The following is a 20,142-nucleotide window of genomic DNA, read 5'->3' on the forward strand; positions in this document are numbered from 1 at the left end:
CCTGAGGGCACTGGGTCTTGTGGGTATCTACAAATTACTTTCATAAGATGGGGAGGCAATGTGTTTAAAAAAAAATCAAAACCATCCCAGATACTTCATGGTAGCACTTCTGAATTAAAGAAGTGACTTTTTTAAAGCATTCAGTTTTGTAATTTTTTTCAAGGTTATTATTACTTTGAAGTTTATAAACACTTAATATGGAATAGAGAAAAACAGCCCTCATTTATCTCAGAATTATTTAGATCCCTGTTTTCCTGATGAGAGTCTTTGGCACGGCTTATGGAAGATGAAATATTCACAAAGTGCAAGGAATAAAGAGGTGCATGACTTTGGCAAACTTTCCCTAAAAGCAATGGGAACATTGTTTTAGGAAGGGTGCCTTTGGATGAAAGAAAAACAAAAAGAAATTATGATGAAAGAAAACAAAAGCAGCTGCACAGCAGGATTGAACTGGCAAAACCCAAACATCATCATCTTCTTAACCCTCTCACTACTAAGAAACAAAATTCTGTCTAAACCAAATTTTCCTTACAGTCAGCCTGTCTCTCTGTGTTCCAAGCAGCAATGTCCTGTTATTACCCTCCTTCACTTCTCAGTCTACAGGAACTACTCTTCCTTGCCCCAGATGCCTCTGATTTCATTGCCAGCCTCTAAAATATTCACTGGACCATCTGGAACACCATTTCTCACCTGAATGTAGGCAAGAGCCTCTTTTGAATTGGGAGATCTGCACAGCATCTCTGAGATACGCCTGGATCAGCTGCATTATCTGAGTGCAAAGGGCTTATTATTACTTTACAAGTGGTGTTTGTAGAGCGCTGATAAACAGAATGATTATCTTATAGCAGCCTGGCACTTCCTTTGTTCCTGTCTTTGGCTGAAAGGCTGGGTAATTAGTTGAGAAACCCTCTTCTGCTACAATAACCTAAAAAGAGAGTCTTATTCAAGACCAGTTTTTTCAGCTCCCTTAGCATTTCAAACCTCACACCTCTGCCGTTTGCACATACAGGTCGTAGAAAACAAATGAAAATTGGCCAGGAACAAAAGATCAGTCCATCTCTTTGTTTAGGCATGACACAAACCCAGTGACATGAAAAAGCAAACAAACAGCAGAAGTCAGGGACAGGTCAGAAAAACTGAGATTAGAGGTTACTTTGTTTTTGCTTGAAAGAATAAAAATTGGCCTAAATCAATTTACTGCGTGTTTTCAGCTTTCCTGCTGGCCTTTTCTTACAGAAAAGCAGTTTGGAGCTGTGATTTTACAGCAGGGAAGAAAAATACATCCAGTCAGTGTCAGAGGGCTGTGCCTGCATCACTTACACCTCCCATGCCCACATTTACACTGAAAGTTTTAGTGAACAAATTAAATTATGTCTATGTGTTGGAAATTTCTACTGTGTCATGTTAACAGATCCCTTTTACAGCTGAATCCCTCAGAAAAACATCAATAATTTAACAAATTTGCTGAGTTTTGACCAAGTACATTTGATGCTAATATTTTTCCTGCCATTTAGCATTAAAGCCCTTATTCTGTTTTTACACCACTTTCATTCTATTTTGAGGAATTGTGTTGGTGGGCTGCCTGACATAAATGATATAATAATAAAAAAATGGTACATCAATAATCAGATTTCAAGGAAATTCACTTACATTGCAGACTACCAGGCAAATGTAGGTACTTAAAAAAACAAACAGAGCCATTCTCTCTAAAGCTATTACTTTCTCTCTTCCTCTGCTTCCTCTAATAAGAAATTAAAATCCATCATGTTCAGGACATTGGAATATTCATCATTATGTTCACTGGAGGGTTGTGTTTCAGGAGGAGTGAGGGAAAAAAAATTAGACCAGTGCTCATTTTTACTTGATATACAAAATTAAAGACCAGGTCCTCATTGAGTACAAATCATTATAGCTCTTTTTGAAGCAATGCTGAGAATGTGGCCTTGTACCCAAATGAAAATTACCCTTCTCCAGGCCATTGTGGTTATAAGTATGGACATTTTTAGAGGTTTTGCAGTTATATTTTCACATAAGAGCACGACATTTTCTCGTGGGCAAAAAAAAAAAATTGTTGCAGATCAGAGCTCCCTGGTGGAGTTAAAACCAGGAGAAGGTGCCACTCGCCTTCAACCACCAGCAGACAGCCCCAAAAAGTTCCCTCCCAGAAGGAATCTGCTCCTCCTTCTTGCAGGAACACCCTAGGGGATCTATAAGGTGACTTTTCCTCTTTCCTTCCCACAAAGGGAGCTTAGACTGCCACCACCACGATGGAATATGAGCAGCAAGAAGCCCCACTCTGACATCCTTCTGCAGCTCACAGGTCCTCCCCAGTTACAAAAGGTGTGGAGCCACAAAAAGGGAACTAGCTGGGCCAGACTGGGCTTGGTACTCAGCAAAAGAGCTGCTCTAAAGAAATAACTGCCCTAAAATACTTCCCCATTATAGAAAAGAGTACATTGTGTTGGGATTATTTTGCAAAATAATTCACCTCATGCAGACTTCTTGCATCTGCAGTTTGGGGCTAGAAGTTTCAGGAACACCCAAGTAGGCAAGCAGAATTTCCTAACTCTGGTTGAATTAGAAATAGTGCTTAGAAACCTCTTTAATAGTATTTTAGCATTGCAAATCCTGGCTGAAACAATAAAACTGACAGCAGGAAGAAACCCTTGCTAACACTGAGCACAAGTTTTCAAAGAGACATTAAAAATACCTGTGAAAAAGAGTGTTTGAAAGCCCTTTCCTATATCTTGACCAGACATCCCTAGTGCTCATCTGTGGGATAGGTTAAAATTAACTTTTAACAGAGTAGAGTTCAGGTTTTCTATAATGTCCCTGAAGACAGCATGGATCTGCACCTCAATCTGCACAGGTCACTTGCAGGATCTCATCCAGCTGGGATTTCTGCTTGTTATAGATGGATAATGAGATGATTGGCTCTCACAATTAAGGCATAACTATTGTGTGAATATTAAGAAAAGCTTTAGTGATGTATAAAAGAAAAAAAGATGCTCTAAAGAAATAACTGCCCTAAAATACTTCCCCAGTATAGAAAAGAGTACATTGTGTTGGAATTATTTCCCAGAAATGGAAATTAGCCTGCCCTGATCTCAGCTTGGGCCTGAGCTTACACCACCACAGTTCCAGCTATCCAGGAGAGGCTTGGGTACCCCCACACCACACTCCAGGTGTTCCTGTGGGCACATCCACAGCCAAGGCTGCAGAGGAGGCTCTCCCTTGTACCAGGATGCTGGAAAATGCCCCTCCTTGCTGCTCGCTGGACACTGTGCAGAACACAGCTGGTGGGAAGGGATGACAGGCTCTGCTCTGTCCCCAAATCAGCAGGGATGTGAGGTGTAGGGGGGTACAACCACTGTAATGACTGCTCAGTCCATCCGTGCTCCCACAGGACAAGGAATCCAGGTGTTGTACAACAAATTTGCAGGACTTGTGGCCTGGGGGAAGAACACGAGGCACAAACCAATCCTGAGAATCTCCCACCTTGATTCACCAGTGAACTCTCTGCCCCCAATAGATTTTAGAAGCCAAGGCATGTGACTGTTAAAGTTTCATACAGAGAAGCCTAATCCTGTGGTGGTGTTCACAGGGGTCTCAGGATGAGGGAAGAGATGAGAATCTTGACCCCATGTTTCAGAAAGTTGATTTATTATTTTATTATATAATAAAAGAAAATGATATATTAAAACTATACTAAAAGAATAGAAGAAAGGATTTCATCAGAAGGCTTGAAAGGAATAGAAAGGAATGATAATAAAATCTTATGACTGCTCACAGCCTCGACACAGGTGGCTGTCATTGGTCATCAAGTAAAAACAGTTTCACATGCTAGGTAAACAATTCTCCAAATCACATTCTAAAGCAGCAAAACATGAAGAAGCTGAAGCTTCTCAGCTTCTCAGGAGAAAAGATCCTGGCAAAATAATTTTTCATAAAATATGTCTGTGACATAATCCAGCAAGGATGTGCACAGATCTGTAAATGAATGCATGGTTGTGGATGCAGCATCACACAGGCTGACAAGAGTTTTGAAGATTTTGGCCTTAAAAAAAAAGACACTGTGTAAAAGGAAGAGAAAGGACAAGGAAAGGGGCAGGAAGAAAATTTTAAACCAAATAACAACCAGTTGATAATGTAAATATCTGAAACTTACTTTGCCAATTTCTTTGCTCTTTTTCAGCTTGAAGTAGACAACAAATGAAACCTCTCGAAAATAACCTCTTGATGAGGAACAACTACAGGTAAAGCAAAGAAAGAGCTTTTCACGGCTCTGATTTCCAATAACTTACTTGTAAGGCATAGAACTACCCAATTATCCTAAAACAGTCATCCAATTTGTTTCTCTGTGGGGAAGCTTGGCTCACTCGGGTCATAAGGATCAGGAAATTAGTTCTTTGTTGAAAGAGGGTATCTTGCCCTCTCATGTTTCCCAACCTACCACAAAAGCAAGGAGTGAGATTGAGAGAAAGGCTTTACAAGACAACAGGGAAACTGTTTTCACAAAGAAATGAATCTGCTGAACTCAGGTTAAATACAGACCTTGCAGAGCAAAGCACCAATTTTTGCTGCAACAGATTTGTAGGACAGCCTAAAACTTCTATCACATACTTTCTGGAGGTGCAGTGAAGTGTCAGTGTTTATTCCCAAGCTTTTCCAAAAATCCATGAGAAGTAAAAAACTCTTCTTTTTTTTTCCCATCTTCTTAAGATGGAAACCTCAGCAGCAATACTTTATTCTGTGGTGGGTTTTTTTCCTTCTCCATTTTAATGTGTGTTTTGAAAGCCCTCGAGGCATCTATTTGCATTTTCCAAAAGCTTTGGAGATCTGGCCCTAAATTACTTATGAAAATGGGGCTTAAGCTCGGGAACTACTGAGGTGCTTTTGAAATTTTGCACTCTTTGTATTTTAAAGTATATTAGCCTTGATTTTGCTGCTTCAGGGGACAGGTAATTCCTATCATTTTCAATAGAAATGAAATACTGTGCAGCAGGAAAAAATTGAGGGTCTAGAATTTATCAACAAGGTCAAAATATGAAAGGGGTTTGGTGTTTCTTTTAATGTGCATGATAAAAATCTCTTCATAATAGAAAAGCAGGCATGTCTTTTGGGACACCTGCCAGACATACAGCAGAGTAACAACAAAACTGATTTATAAACTGAAGTGAATATAGTTAAAAATATATTTAAATATGTTGCCTGATGAACCATAGCTTACACTGGAAATTATAATTGTCCTAACTCAAAAGTAGCAGTACCATGCCAGATCCTTTAAGTATTCCTGGTTTTTGAACTCCATGGAAGGATATCGTACTATCCTAGAGTTTTGTATCACACCTGGAGCGAGAGAGATAGAGGATTCTCTTTATTTTACAGGAAAAACAAAACAAAAACACCCAACCCAAAGAAACGTTGGAATTACAAAGGTTTTACAACTTTTCTGTGCATTATAAAATTATTCCTGTCTAAATGTCCTTGATCAGAGAAGGGCACAGATTTCCAGACACCCAGCAAATTAACTCCTGCATTAAATATTACATCCGGTTCAAGGGCACATTTCCAGGTTCCTAAATTAAAATCTTCTCCTTGTCATTCCCTCCTAGTTAAGTCAACTATTTTTGTCTCCATCATTGGATTTCTTTTAGGGTGTGCGTTTTTTTCTCTGCTGAGCCAACTCTTCATCAGAAGACTCGTTGTAGACAGTTTGATCTTCAGATGGTTTCTCAGTCCTTGCTTGGTGCAATGGTTCTGTGACCATCTAGGTCCTCCAGGCAAGAGAGATGCAAATCCCCATAGAGATATTATTGTTTTAGCTGATATCTGGTCACTTTCTCAGAGCCACAGTACATAATTTTCTCTCTTCTGAATTTCTTGAGATTTAGAGTGGTATTTCTTTCCAGGACTAGGCAAAAAGGTGATGCAAAGTACTTGCATAATACTTAACAGGTGGAGCATTTTTGTTGTCATTATGTTCAAATTAAATGTCTGAAGACTGATATTGGTAATTTCTCCTCCTTTATCAAAAGACATTTAGATTTCCTCTTATTTGCATTTTGGTTCCAGAATTGTCAAGGTTCCCATCTTTCTTGTGTTTCTTTGTAACCATAGCAACTACAAACTTACTTTTTTTCTCTAATGAAATCCAAGACTTGTGCAGTGATCTACAGAAGACAGAACTTGAAGAAAAATACTTTAGAAATTATGTTTACTGTCAACCATTCCAGATAACTATTGATTTAAACAGGCCTTTAAAAAGTGGTTTAAAGGTGTTCATCCAAATCTTATAATCTCATGGCCAATGCACAAGGGTGAGGTCCACTAGTAATGTTGCACTCCTCTGTAATATTCCCCCACTTTCAACATCTTCCTCTAACTTGAGCGAACTGGTCTATCTCTGAAGGAAGAAGATGACTTTCTATTAATAAAGAAAAATCAGAGGAAAAAAGCCATTTGTTGATGAACAGACAGAACCAGGCTCACCTGATTCCCATTCCTGTGAAATAAACAGAAGAGCCACACTCATGAATATTGAGTGTCTTGCCTGCCAGAACTGTAACTATCCCTGAATATATTCATACTGTGCTTAGGCTGGACCCAGGAACTGGGAGAGTTACTGCTTCTACTGACAACAAAAATAAATTTGCTCTGGTTGCTTATTCGAGGCTAATTCCCTAGTTAGTATGAGTTAACATTCACGTCCAGGTCAGAAAGAAAGGGGAAGAATTCGGTTTGGGATTCTTTTTTGAGCTCATTTGGATCTCTTCCACAGAGCCGAGTCTTGAAATCTGAAGTCTCTGTGAGTACCCAGAATCTGCTGTGTGAAACAGAAATAGAACATATTTCCCATCTTAGAATATCTGTCTTTTGAATTTCAACCATTTGAAGACTGAGATTGCATTTTTCTGTATATCGAACACAGCACATCATTCATACTCAATGCACAGCAAGGCAAGACCTAGAAAACACAGAGGAGAAACAACCAGAAATTATTACTCCTCAGGCTGCAAGAAATAAATATTAACTGAAAAGGAAAACAAAACTAAGAAGAAAGAGTTTGAAGAATGCACTTAAATTTTAATCTGATGTTTGTTTGCTTCCCCTGAATATCAGACGGCAGCTCTATTTTAAAAGAAACCAGCCTCTTGAAATGTTCATTTTACAGTTAATCAAATACACTACTGGACATAAATTAACCCCACTCCAAATCAGCTTGTTTTTCTGCTTGTTTGGTATCAGTTCAGATTTATTTGCTATGGACCCAATTCAGCAAAGTACTTAAGCACATGCCTAACTTTGATCATGCAAGCAGTTCCACTGAGACTATTCACATGCTCGGATATATGTACACAGTTAAAGAATTTGCTGGATCCAGCCCTACTTTTCCTCTAGAAAGCATTTGCAGAGACAGAGTTTGTTCTGTTCCTACCATGAAGAGCTTCCTGCAAACCCATGACAGTGAAAGCAGTGCTAATCACTTGTCACTGGTCACACAGAGCTGTTTCTGTTCTCAGTGAGCTGGATTTTATAGTCTGGATTGAATTTGAAGGGCCCACCGAGACACTGCATTTCTCAAGGTGAAATGACAGTGGCAAGGGCAGAGGTAGCTGCTGCTAGATCAAGGAGAGGAGGAAATTAAGGAACCTCAGGAACGTTCTTTTCTTGGTTTTGGGCAAAAAGGCATCATTCTTGGAAAACTTACATAACCAAAAGGCATGTGGGCTTATTTTCTCCTTTCTGTGCTCATTAAGAACATATGTGTGCATGTGTGTGGCTGTGTGGTGTAAGGAATTCCCCATGCAACTAGAATCCAAAGGGTGTCTTACTCCTCTCCTGGGGTACCTAAATTACCCCTTTGGCAAAACCAAAGCAGGATCTTTATGGGAAAATTGCTTTCCTACAGATCTGAAAACTTCTCTGGCTAGATCCTCCTTACCCTCCTCCAGCAAAGTGTGGAAAAAGGATTGAGTGAAGGTGAATGTGACTCAAATTATTTGGGATTATATTAAAAGTATCCAAGTTCAGGAGTGATTGGGGTGGGCACCAGGAGTGAAGAATTGTCACAGCAGAGTTACCCTGCACCAGCACAAAGTCCTGCCCTTGGCTGGTACAATTTAGCATCGCTCTGCAACATCTTCCTGACCAATTTTCTGGGAAAACAAGGCATCTTGTTCTTTCACAAAAAGAGCAGCTGGACTGCTGTGTTACATAAGGGAGGTATTTGTACAATTTTAGCCCCATTTCATGGCTGGATTTGAGCCTGATTCCCCCCTTTTTGCTTAAATGACCACTGTTGTATTCCCTGTGCTAGCCTTGGTCAAATTCTTGGTCAAATTTATGTAATTGAAGCAACACAGAAATTTGATTTTCTCTTTTTGCCACCACCTCACCTTCCAAAGAGTTACATTTTTGATGTACAAAATCACTCTTGAAAATGTATTTGATGCCCTCTCTGGACATCCTGTCATATCAAGCTGTGCAAAAATTGCTCTGAAAAATTCACAGACACTATTCTGAAGCAGTGGAAATGTGTTCCCTTTGGTGACTTCATAAACAAAATGCAGAAGGGAAATAGGAAGAAATAAGACATTAGAATATTAAAAATGCCAATGCTCAGCCAGCAAGTCAAACACCACAAAACCACCGAACATAAGCATTTTATGCCTTGTTGTGCATGTGCTGAACATTCAGAAATCTCTCAATTGTGGCCATTAATTTTCCCTCGGTAAAGAAGAGTTTTTCATTCACAAAACTTTCTCACAGGAAACTACACAAAAAGTGTAAAAAAATTATTTGTTGGGCTGGAGAAACTAATAGGTGAATGAACTTTGAATAGAAAACTCGATGTTTGATGTTGTGGCCCCCAGTTCTGAACACCTGAAGGAGGCAAACAACACGAACTCACAGGAAACTACACAAAAAGTGTAAAAAAATTATTTGTTGGGCTTGAGAAACTAATAGGTGAATGAACTTTGAATAGAAAACTCGATGTTTGATGTTGTGGCCCCCAGTTCTGAACACCTGAAGCAGGCAAACAACACGAACTCAATGACTTATCAAGTAGTTGTTTTCAGTAAACCATTAACTCCTTCAAAAAGGCTTTTCTCCTCCTAACAATAATTTCCCAGGTCATATAGCTTCAATAGCTTCCCAGGTCATTCACTCCATAAGAGTCCCTGGGAAGCCTGAATTTTGGGAAAATTTCTTCCACGAGTTTTACAGCTCCTGTTGTGTTTACAGGCTTCATGAAAAACAAAAGGAAGCAGTGGTATATTCTGAGAACAGCAGCATCATGACAGGTATATTTGGTTAAATATTTTGCAACAAAGAATCTACCCAGAAAAAGCATCAAGCTTTTAGGATGTTGCCTGACATTCTTGAAAGTCATAGTAAAAGATGCTTAGTGCAAAAAAAATCTCATCCAGTAGAGTACAGAATTGGTCATCAGCACCATCCCTTTTTCCTTTCATCCCTCAAGTGATGGTTTTTTAAAAGTTTCTTAAACTGAAGGTGAGTGTGTGTGTTTAACTGACCACAGAAAGCACATGGTCCCCAACAGAACAATCTAATTTTTACAACCTCCACTTCATGTTGTGCTTAAGGCTCTTCTCACAGACTGCTTAGCACCTCTTCCTGTAAGAGGATAAAAAAATCTAAACAAAGAAATAAAAGTGACAGCCTTCTGAAGACTTTTTCAGCAGGAACTTTGGAGGTGTGCGTAGAAAAAATCTGCTTAGCAAAATGAACCCACGAAGAAAGATATGATCATAACCCAAGATTCAAACCTACTAGGAATATTTGTACAAACATCCCCAACCCCAAATCTCACAAATATTTATTTGCTTGTGTCTAAACTGAAGTTATGCTTGTAGTCTTGAAAATGTCCTCCGTGTAGCACCAGCACAGAGTTGTGTGCAAGCAGCACCCTGCATGGAAGCAAAACCCTGCTCTCCTCTGAAGCATCAGGAATTACAAAAAACCCACCTCCATAAAAACATTTTGGGATGCTCAAAACCCACAAGAGGAATAATGATAACACAAAGAAGAAAGAATGTTTTCTTGGTGAGACTCTTCTTTAAATGCTATTAAATGTTTTTTTGATGAGACTCTTTTTTAATTGACCAGTGTGTCCTGGACATGGCACAGGCGGTTTTGGGAAGGCTACAAGCCCAGGGAAGAGCTGGGGCTGACTGCTGCTGCTCTGCTGCTGCAGCTGCTGGGAACTGAGCGCAGACCCTGCGCCAGCGTTTGCAGACAGCGAAAAATGCCTGTGCATCACAGCGCTGAAGTTCATTTCCAAATAGGTTCTGGATTTTTTTTTAATGGTCATTTTCCCAAAAATGATTAAAACTTCATACTGAAAACTTTTTGCCCAAAACAGCTGCCTGCAGTCTTTCAGTCTTGGCTGCTCCGAGGTTTATGACTTTTTATTTTTTTTTTCCGGGGAATTTTCCATCATCAAAATCCAAATCAGCAACAACACAGAACACTGCCTGCCGGCTTCCCGCATCCCGGTTCAAACAAGCACCAAAGGCATTCTTGTTTCTTCCAGAAACAATAGGGGGGAGAAAAAAAAAAAATCTCGTGGAAAACCACAGAGTAACCCGAGGTCTCCGGGGCTCGCCCTGTGCTTTGGGAGGGGGTGTGGAGGAGGGCGGGCGGCCTCGAGCTCCCACAGCCCCGCGGTGCCGGGCACGGCTGGGGGGGCTCCCCTCAGGCGAGGCTGCAGCGCCTGAACCGGTGGAGGCGGCTCCCGGTGCCGGGCACGGCTGGGGGGCTCCACTCAGGCGAGGCTGCAGCGCCTGAACCGGTGGAGGCGGCTCCCGGTGCCGGGCACGGCTGGGGGGCTCCACTCAGGCGAGGCTCCAGCGCCTGACCGGTGAGGCGGCTCCGCGCCGGCCGCCGCCTCCCGAGGCTGCCAGGCCGGGCCCGGGGCGGCGGGGGCGGCTGCGGCTTTAAGAGCTCCCACAATGCCGTGCTGGCGCCCCAGTTCCGTTACATGTCTCCCCCGGTGAAGGGGAGCGAGGCAGTGGCAGGAAGGAGGCGGAGGCCCCCCTGTCCCTCCCCGCACTGCCGCCCGCCCAGCCCCGCGGCGGGGAGGAGCGGGGCAGCAGCGGGGCAGGGCCGCGCCGAGCCCCGGGCGCTGCTCCGGCCGCGCCGCCCCCGCGGGCAGCGAGGCGGGGCCGGCGGCCGCTGGCGCTGCCCCGGAGCCGCCGCGGGACGGGCGCCCGGAGCCGCTGCCGGCGCGGCGAGCGAGGGGACGGGCGGTAAGTCCTGCTCCCCGTTCCTGCTCCTCTGCCCCGCTCCCTCTGTCCCCCGCTCGCTCTCCCGGCTCCGCGTCCCCTCTCCGGCAGCTCCCGGCTCGTCCCCGCTGGGGGGTTTGTGACCCTTCCCTGCCTCCTCCTCGCTCGCCAACTTTCCCGTCCATCTCTCCCGTTTCCCATCTCCCCTCGGATTTTCTTGGGTTTTTTTGGTTTCTTTTCCTGTTGTTTCTGGTTTTTTTTTTTTTTTTTTTTTTCGGCTCTGCCGTTCCCCCTCTCGCCTCTTCCCAGCCCTTTCGCACTCGCTTCTGTCCTTTGGCTTCTTCCTTCGCTACTTCCCCGGCTTCCTCCGGCTTTTCCTCTCTCCTGGCACCCGTTGGGTATCGCGTGGAAAAGTAAGGCATATTTTTCGGTGTCCTTGCGGAAGAGAATTCAAAACCTACTTTTCTTACACAGGGAAATCTTTGTAGTAGTTTTTTTCCCCTTCTCTTCCTGACAGCGGAAAGAAAATTAAACCTATTTTTCTCTTTTTCTTTTCCCCCCCCTTTTGCTACGTGGACTGTTTGTTTTGATATTTTTTTCTTCTCCCCCTTCTTCGGGCAGTGCCGGTTTGTTTCACGATTAATCTCTTTTACTCCTGCCCCAACCCCTCCCTCTCTCTTTTTGTTCCCCAGTAAGAAGAAAGATTAGAAGAAAATGTGTTTTGCCGGCAGGGAAGGCATGAGACCCTTTGGTTTGGGTTTTTTTTTTTTTTTTTCGTGGGGTAGTATTGATGAGAAAAGAATACGGTGCGGTAGGACAATACAGAGGCATGAACTTTAAAGGGTAAGGAAATGGATTCTGCTGCTTGCTTTCTCCAGCTCTGGAGTGGTGCTGGGATGTCTGCTCCAAGGTCTGGTTTGGGGTTGTGCTAGTCCGCTGTGTGCCAGCCTGTTTTCTGCCCAGCAGAATGGTGATTTAAACGCAGTCCTAAACTGCATTTCAGTGTTGCTCGTGGGTTTCGTCAGTGTGGGAAGTCAAGAGGCGGGGGAAGGTCACAGATTCCGCTGACCCCTTTGGAATTACACCTGTCACGCCTCCCATCCCCAGGCTGCAGGTGTGTCGGAGGTTGACACGTTTAACAAAACCGCTGGAAACTGCTCGCATCCGTGGCAGAAAGTGCTGTCGGGGGTTTAGGAAGCCTGGTTCGGACCTGTGAGTTTCTGCCTCAGCTCTGGTCAGTATCACCCGTTGAAATTGAGTGTTTGCCGGGCTGTGGAGAGCGAGCAAATCAATTGCCTAATGATTTCTGCAAGACGCCTGTTTAAGGGCGTTCAGGCTCCCTGCTAATTGTGTTTGGGCGCGGTGCGGTTGTGTTAAGTGCTGTGAAAGTAAAGGGCTCTGTCTTTTTCAGTAGAGAATATGTAGCTTGTGAATGAAGTGTCAACTCTTTTGATTGGGGGTGGCTCTTCGTTCTGTTACATTGCCTCTTCTGATAGATACTTTTCCGACAGTCCAAAACACCACGTGGCTGAACTGCAAATAAAATCAGTCTTACTTTCCCCCCGCTTCTTTTAGAGAAGAGAGAAAATTTAATTTCGGATTAACTTTTTGTTTGATGATATCTCATTGGAAAGTAGGCTAGATGTGAAATTGGAAGTACTTCTCTGAGTCGTAGAGCAAAAAAAATTTTTGATACGGAATGAATTGCTGAGGGAACTGAAATGACTGCTTGGGATTCATTGTTACTTAGTTATGTGTCCTTTAGGACAACTGAGAGATAAAGGTGATTCGCTTCTTACAGTTGAGTAATCTCTCCATCCTTTCCACCTTTGGGAGCCCAGTAGAATTTGATCCATTGTTTGAATTAATCTTGTTTTTAATCTTTCCTGGAGATGAAAAAGTTTGGCATAGTGGGAAATAGGAGGAGAGAAATATCAATTCGTATTTAGCAAGAAGTCTAAGTCTTCCAGAACTACTTCGAACCATTGCTGGAAACACCAGCAATAATTCTGAAGAGCCAAATTAAGTTGATTAATATAACTTAAAATCTGTTTGAGGGAAGCTCTGAAAAGGAGTGAAGGAGACCGAGTTGCTGGAAGTGCAGAGCTGAGCACCGAGGATGGTGGGTTCTGTTCCTGCTTCTGCCGTCGCAGGGCAGTGTGACCTCCTGCCTAAGCTGCCTTCCAGCCTGCACCTCCCAGGATACTGAGATTGCCCCCATTCTCTTAGGTGCTTTTTCATCTGATTTGTAAGAATAATTGCATGTGAATGTTCAGTTGTCATTCTGATTGCTGATGTGGTGGTAGTTTGGCTCGTGCTGATACTCATTCGTGGAAAGTTGTAGGCATCTTGAGCATCACCGTTTATTTGGAGCAACACTGGATTTTTACATTGCGGCAATGGTTTTGACACTGGGGCTGTTTTTATCCTCTGAATATCTCTGACAGTATCAGTGCATGCTTTTTCCATGGTCCCTTAAGTCTGCCTCAAGCTGACTATGAAGGACAGCATTGACCTCTTGAGAAAGAAACTGTTAAACTGAATTACAGGGTGGAAAACTGTGCTATGGGGACTCTGCTGAGGACCCCCCTCGGCGTGATGCTTGTTGTTCCTGGTAATTTTATTTTGTGAGGTCTGTAATTATGAACTTAGCTTAGTCCACCAGTGTGTTTGCTTTCTAATTTTAGGGGTTTTGCTTGGGCTTTTAAGTCTTTAGGACTTCTATCTTGACACTAAATGTAAATAGTTTTGTGTTTTCTGGGGCTTTTTTGAAAGCCTATGTTTTCCTGTAATTTTTTCTCATGGTGGGGTTGGGACTTTACAGTGTGATGAGATTTGTTATAATCTCAATGCCTGCCTTCCTGTAACACTTGAGACCGGGGTACTTTGTAAATGTGAGGCTCTGACCTGTTGCTTTTCTCCAGTGAAAATGATACTCGGTTCTGTAGAAAGTTGTTACTGGGCAAGTATAGGTGTGTTTGTGTGTATGTATGCGTTGTGTGTTTATAACTTGCTGTCCTCCTGCATATGCACTTTGCCAGCTCTGTGCTTCTGAATCTGGACAGCAAATCTAGTCTCAAATTCAGTTTCATAAATAACTAATTCTTCCTACCCTTCCCATTCCCCTTCAAAGCATGTGGTGATCTCATGCCTTTGACAGGAGTGGTTTTCCTGGCTGATAAGGGGATGGTCATGGTGTTTTCTCCCTTGGCTCTTCTGAGGGCTGTATGTTATCTCTCTCTGTGCTGATAAAGTGTGGGGAGGGGGTTGAGTGGTCTGTGCGTGCTGAGCGGTGCCATCCCGCTCAGTCTCTCTCCAGTTTGTCACCTGTGAAGTTGAGATCACAGACTTTATCCTGCTTGGGAAAGGAAGGTGGGTTCAAGCTGTAGATACAGGGGTTTGTCACATCTGCCAGGGGAACTGCAGACCCCTCTGGGTTGTTACTTCACTCGTGTCTCTGAAAGCAACTGGTCATCTTTATGATGACAAAAATATGGAGAGTTCTAATGTATCTGAGAGGACTCTAGGAGATGGGCACTGTGAGCTTTCAGCTGGCAGGCGCTTGAGAAATCTGTGTAATTCACCTTTCTGCTTTTGAGTCACTCCTTAAGGAGGGAGGAATCTGTTTACTTTCTTGTTGTGCTTGGGAAACGGGCTCACCCACACCAAAAGACCCCGTAATGCTTGCTGGAGTGCAGGATTATTGCACAAAAGCATCTTGCTGTGCAGTGCTGTGGCTGCACTCAGTGTTGTATGATAACACATGTTTCTCAGCTGTTGTTGATTCCTCAGTGGCACAGACTTCAAAGGAATGCACTGAAAGAGAGCTGCAGCCAGGGAAAAATGGGGTTTGTTCCAGTGGCCTGTACCATCCATCTGTTTAAATACTCTGCTGAACTGTTCCAGAGTGGTCAGGCATCCAGTTAGAACTGAGGAGCGATTACAGCTGGGGTAGAGCCTGCTGCAAGAGACCACCTAGGGGAGGCTTAAGTGCTACCTCCCTTCTGTGGGTCAGAGCTCCCCTGCCCTCCCAGCCAGCCAGGAGAGATAAGGCTCCTCATCTGGGGTATCTTTCAACATGACATTGTCTAATTCCTAATGCTGTTGAGGATTTATTTATTTTTACTCTCCATGCTATCTTTAGCACAAGAAGGGAGGAATGGTAATGAGGACAGACGGTCATCTCTGTAGTCTCCTCTGTGTGGGTAGCAAGATAGAGCTGTAATTTAAATGAGTAAATATTTATAAAAAGATTTTTTTTCCTCCCATATGTATGGGATAGTTCACAGAGACTGATCTGTTGATCACTTGTGTCTCCAAAGGTGGTGATATACATTACTGGATTCATTTCAGCTCCAAAACATGAGCAGTAAAGTTACATTGCAGCCAGTTACGTTGTGCTCTTTCAAATTGAGCACAACTTCACAACTTCATCCACAGTAACTAAAAAAACTCCAGTGTACTGCATTATAATACAGGAGGATGCTGCCAATTCCAAGTGTCATAAGTTACGTTTTTACTTAAATTCCAGTATTGGAGTCTGCTGTGCAAGACACGTCCACACCCGTTGTTGCCAACTTAATCTTCCTATCATGGCCTGTGTGTTCTATGTGATCCCAGATAGTGGAACTCAGAGGAAATATTAGCAGAGAGGTTACAAGTAATCCATGGAGAACCTGTGAAGATCCCTGAAGTTTTTCTGTGTGGGACTGACATTAATTTTGAGGATTGGAATGAGCACTGTAGATAGAGCAATGTGTGTTTCAGCTAAGAGGGTTTAACCTTCTTTGTCAATGGAAAATGCTCATGCAGATGCACTAAGAGGATATTTGAGCTTGGAAAAGTTGTGAGGCACTCTGGGATTTGTTTTTCACCTGCAAGCAAGCAGCACAGCTTTAAAGGTGAGCTTGAATGTTGTCCTCTGCTGTGGTATTGCTCCCTCCTTAGTAGTGTGATGTGACATCTATGCCTTTGAAAGAAGAGTTCTTTTTCCCCATGTTGGCAGTTGTGATGGTTTTATGGTATTTTGAGACGTCAGATTTTAATGCCTTACTACCCCTTTGAGCAGAAAGGGGAGGGAAACTTCTAGAAATGTGTAATGCAACTGACTTCCAGCTTCTGCCCTTGATCCAGGCTCGACAGTGTAGTTTGAATTTATTTACTTGCTTTGAAAGCTGTGCTCGGTGTAACCTTGAGTTTTACTTCCCTTCCTGCAACAGTACCTGACATGTTTCCAGCCTGTACCTTGCTGTGCCTCTGCATGGTCCTGTTTTAAACTGGCCAGGCTCTCGGTGCTTTCTTTGTATTGTGTTGTCCCCAGGAATCTTCAGAGCTGGAACTTTTGCTTCAAGTGAACTGGAAGTATTTTGCTAAAACATTTTTGGACTCCTGAAGTGTTTGTCAGTGTTTCCAAGCTGTTGTTCGAAAGGAGTTTGGAGCTTCCGGAAGAACCTTTGGAAACTTAAGGTTTTTCTCTCACTCAGCAGTTTTGTGAGCAAGGATAAAGAGAGGCTGTAATTCCATTGGGCAGCCAGATGTTTTGTGTCTGTGCCGAAGTGGGGAGACAGTGTAGCTTTAGGGTTTGAAGGATCTGCTGTTCTTGTCACAGGGCTGTTTGGAGATCTTCAACAGATCTGATCTGCTTTCTCTCCTCTCCCTTCCACTCCCTCCTGCCTGTGCTGATGGTGATTACCGCCTGAATAAAATGGGATTATTGAGAGCAGAGCGTAATTTCTTGCTTTCTAAAAGGTAGGTATTTGCTTGTCAGTCTGTGTTTCTTAAATACTAAGCTTGAAGCCATATAAAAGCTGCATGTATCTTGACAATTAGTGAATTAATAGCAATTATCCAGTAGATTGATACTAAAGTTCATTCTGACTAGTGTGGCATTAAGTGAAATTTATAAAGCAATCAGTTTTCCTTGCAAACAGAGATGAAGAGAGCACTCATTGATGCAAATCCCCCAGGTCCATATTAAATTGCACCATTTTTAGGCACTTAAACACTTGTAAAATCTGTGTCTGTCCTTGTCTTTCTTCTCCCTCTTCTATTTGACACATGAGGGAAAGTTAAAAGGAACTCATCAGTGGCTGCACATGTCAGAGTCTTCCTGGAGAAGAAAGTAGGAAGATGCCACAGCTGATAATATTTAGAAGTTGATATTGGGAATCAAGAGAGCAAAATCTTAGATGTGCCATTGCAGCTATGCAGCTGGCAATATTAACTAGCAGTTGTACTTGGAATAATAATAATTCCTATCCGGAGAGAAACATATGGCAGTGGTTGAATGCCCTTGTCCTTGCCCACCAGGAAGTGATTGTGGTGGTTTTTTTGGTGTTTTGTTTTTTTTTTTTTAGCAAGTTTTCCCTGGACTTCATTCTTGCCTCGAAGTCTGTCCAAGCATTTGCAGTGTTTTCACTGGGGGCAAGGACAGAAACTTCGAATAAGCTGGGTTGGAGACTCTGTGTTTTGAGCAGTGGAAGTGGCCCAGAGGAGCATGGGACTAACAAAGAACAGTCACACTGAATACAATGCAGTGTTTTCATGCAGCTAATGGGATTGGAAGTGGTAACCTGATACTCCAAAGAGATAACAAAGACTATTTAGCATACAAGGGAACATAGGTTTTTTGGTTTTTTTTTAAGGAGTTGGTAGAGTGTAGCAGAATCTTTTGTCAGAACTCATTCTAATGAACAAGTTCTGGCAGAAAATGACTAAATTCATAGGAGTTTTTGAAATACTCTGAACAGAAATTGAATTTTCTTTTTTACTACCCATGTTCTTTCACTGCAGTTGATGTATTTGCTTAGCAGTTTACCTGCTTCCCCCATGTCCTGTGAACTTAGTCTTTGTTTCAAACTGAAATGTACCATAAATTGAAAGTCTTTGGGCTTTTCTTCCAAGAACAGAAGAGGGGAGCAGAAATCAATGAAATGTACAAAGTTCTGCTGTTCCCTTATTTCCCAGGAACAGACCAGAAAGCGACCAGCTTGATACAGAGCACAGCAGTGCTGCTTGGCGTTAAGCTGTCCTGTGTGAGACCACAGTGATCTGTCTTTAGATGGCTTTTGTTGTAGTGAGGAGGGACATCTGTGGTGGTGATCAGCTGTAAGAAAACCCAGTCATAACTCAAGAATTCAGATCATATTCTACTTTAGGCCTGCTGCTTGCCTCCCTTGTGGTTTTAGTGAATCAAAGGAACTTGCAGTCCATGCAGGCAAGGCTGGAAGGTAAGAGGCACATACCTTTAGGAGGTGGTGTGTGCAACAGGAGGAGAGCTGGGTGTGAGTTTGTTGTTGGCAAGTTCTGTGTGCCATGGGTTGGTCATTTTTCTGAGACAGAAATTAGGGGAAGAAGCTCACGTTCCTTAGGTAGGGTGTGAGAGAGCTGGGCTCCTGACAGCAGCCAGAAATTACAATTTAAAATGTTCTCCATTGCGGGGTTTGGTTTTACTTAAACTCTTGGCAAGACAGAAGGGGGGTTGGGTCTATTTGGAGTTGCTGGTCTTCTGTTTGTAACTCGTTGCAAAGATCCTCATCAGCCTTGATCAGCAACCTGGGCTGGTGGCAGGTGTCCCTGCCTGTGGTAGGGGGTTGGAATGAGATGGTCTTTAGGTCCCTTCCAATCCCGAGCATTCTGCGATTCCGTGCTGGATTCCCAGTGTGCGTTTTGAAACTCGAGGCTCGTTCCCAACCCTTCCTGCTCTCCTGCCATTCTTTTAGCACTTTCTATTAGTGGCTCGTTCCTGTGCTCCCTGTGTGTGCCTGATGGCACTGCCACCCCCTTTCTGCCCTGCTTCCTAAACACTCCCTCATGACTTTGTGGCTTTCCAGGTGCCCCTCTAAGTTGCAGCCCAGCTTTTGGTTTTGGATGGGAGGGGAAGACACCGGCACTTTCCCTTCACATCTCCCAGGCACAGAGCATTCCTCCAATTCCTCTGCTGCTGAGCTATTTGGAGCAGAGCAGGGGGAATGCTTACTGTGCTGTTTTGTTGTCCAGGAGTTGGGTTTAACTTGCACCTGTCCTGTTGTGATCCTGACATCCTGTCAGTGCTCGTTTCCCCTGCTCCTTGAGAGACAGCGTTTTTGTTGCTGGCAGCTCTCTGCCTTAGCATTCTAGGGAAGCCCAACCAGAAATATTCTAGAATTCTTCCACTTTCTCCCTCCCCTTGTCCTTCACTGACCTCTAACCACATTTTTATCTTTCTTGACAAGATGCTTAGTTTCATTTATCAGCTGCTTTTCCCTTCATTCTTCAGCTTTGATTATTTTTCCAGGACTGCTTAGAAACATTAACCATTACAGATGTGCAGAACAGTCAAATACAGTCACATTCCTTAGTGTTTTGGTTTTTTATTGTTCTCTAATACTAAAGTGCCTGTGGCAGGTAAATATTTTTTATGTACACTACTTGTCATGACAAAAATATCCATCCTCAGCACAGGGTAAGGAAATGCAGTTGGCTGTATTTTCATATTAATATATACCAATGTTACCAGCTGCAAGAGCCCTCTGTTTCCCTCCCTGAGCATAAACTAGTGTAGTAAATTCTGACTTTTTTTGAAAGTCATTAACGTTTTCTGAATTTGTATTTACACACTGTAAGATAAAATGTGACATAAATAGAAAGAAATGGCAAATACACTTTCTTGTCTTAGTCTTGTGGCTTCCTAAGTGCTTGACAAATGCTGTGCCATTTCTAAACAATATTATTTTGTTCTAAAAAACTTAAATACTACCTCAACTTTTGTAAAAATGTTTGCTTTAGCTGTGGATAGCAGAGCAGAGGATGACTGGATTTATTTAAATATATGCTGCAAGGGTATTTCTTCCCTATTTTACAGTGCCCTTCATGCTTGTCATTGTAAGTGTATATGCAAAAGCCTAAATAA

General features: G+C 42.9%; 1 protein-coding gene across 3 annotated transcripts in view; it reads left to right on the forward strand.

Moving 5' to 3' along the window:
- Positions 1-11,186: 11,186 nt before the first annotated feature.
- RASSF8 (Ras association domain family member 8) overlaps positions 11,187-20,142 on the forward strand; it is a 70,059-nt gene continuing 61,103 nt past the window's right edge. The window contains exon 1 of one of the 3 annotated variants that reach the window (XM_030959369.1): positions 11,187-11,276. The gene's annotated coding sequence lies outside the window, so the exon portion shown is untranslated. Of the gene's footprint in view, positions 11,277-12,188; positions 12,487-16,981; positions 17,001-20,142 lie in introns of those variants that run through there. The other 2 variants (XM_030959370.1, XM_030959371.1) reach the window with 2 other exon arrangements.

The sequence above is a fragment of the Camarhynchus parvulus genome, chromosome 1A, assembly GCF_901933205.1.
Source record: "Camarhynchus parvulus chromosome 1A, STF_HiC, whole genome shotgun sequence".
Taxonomy (NCBI): Eukaryota; Metazoa; Chordata; class Aves; order Passeriformes; family Thraupidae; genus Camarhynchus; species Camarhynchus parvulus.